At 39.9% G+C, this 1,352-nt stretch overlaps 1 protein-coding gene across 1 annotated transcript in view; it reads left to right on the top strand.

Moving 5' to 3' along the window:
* zranb3 (zinc finger, RAN-binding domain containing 3) overlaps positions 1–1,352 on the top strand; it is an 86,916-nt gene that overhangs the window by 954 nt on the left and 84,610 nt on the right. The gene's annotated exons all lie outside the window — the stretch shown is intronic.

The following is a 1,352-nucleotide window of genomic DNA, read 5'->3' as shown; positions in this document are numbered from 1 at the left end:
TTTCACTTAATTTACATTATTAAAATACCTTTCTCCCCATCCTGGCACAAACGGCTCGATTAGTTCCGGCTTTGATGAAGGTCCGCCTTCCGAAAAACAAAATGTGTTGTGATTGGTTAGCTGTCCCAGTGCGTTGTGATTGGCGAACAGCTTAGATGGTGTTTCAGTACTGCCACGCCCCCTTGCTCCGTCTTTCAACAAAAGCTTTTGGCGAATCCGGCACTGTACTCCCTCATGTTGTGGAAGCTGTCCTCAGTGAAATGCGCAGCACACAATAGTAAATTGGGGTTATAATGCTCAGGGACAGAGTTAAAAAATAAATAGCAACCACTCTTTCCTGACATCATCCGCTTTCGGAAGCCCAAACAAAGACGTTTGGGCACGGAGGTGAAAAAAAACAGCTTCAGGCAGTCGCACACCGGACGAGAAACGCAGCGTTGTGCCACGTCTTTAAAATTCGAATACATTATTTTCTATGAGTGTAAGCACACCGGCGCTTGTCCGCGGCGCCCAGCTACGTCATGTTGTACTTGTAAGAATTGTTCTAGACATGCCGAAAACTTGACGCTACAGCACAGCAGCTCTTCTTCTTGGTTTTCTCTGATGCACTAATTCTGCAGCAGCTCTTCTTCTTCATTGTCTCGTCTGATGCGCTCACTCAACCAAGCGTTCTAACCACGACCTCGCCCCTCCCCACCCCCCAACCATTCGAATTTCTGTAGGCGGGAATTATTTTTAATGATATTCTAATGGGCTGCTTTGTGATATCACAAAGCCCGGAAATAGGGCTGAATGATTTTGGAAAATAATCTAATCGCGATTTTTTTTTTTACCAATATTGCAATTGCGATTTAATATGCAATTACTTTATGTTCGGTATTATTCAACAAAGACAAGCTATAAATCATTGTATAGTATGACCAACACACTATTAGATAGATTAAACATAAATGTTCTTTTCTGTAGGCCAGGCCTATATGTTACGATGAAATTAGCTAATGCATGAATTGATATGAATGACATTTTTATTTAACAACTACAATCACAGTATATTGACTGATTTGTTGAACTTCCAACCTTGTAAGCATGTAATAATTATGTTTAAATAAGCCTGGTGTAAGCATTAATATGAAAGTCAGTAACAAATCACACAAACTAAAGTAGATTGCAGAAATATAGAAACAAATCTGTTGCTTTACCACGCTACTTTAGGTAATTCAGTCACTGTAATAAACATATGTAAACATGTGCACTGCACTTTTTAAACACTCTGTTAACTTTAGACCAGTGGTTCTCAAACTTTTTTGGTTGCGCCCCCCTCAGACTACCAAATAATTTCACTAAACATTATG

Source organism: Sinocyclocheilus grahami, unplaced genomic scaffold (assembly GCF_001515645.1).
Source record: "Sinocyclocheilus grahami isolate Dianchi unplaced genomic scaffold, SAMN03320097.WGS_v1.1 scaffold87.1, whole genome shotgun sequence".
Classification (NCBI taxonomy): Eukaryota; Metazoa; Chordata; class Actinopteri; order Cypriniformes; family Cyprinidae; genus Sinocyclocheilus; species Sinocyclocheilus grahami.
This window is presented reverse-complemented; position numbering and strand designations above follow the sequence as displayed.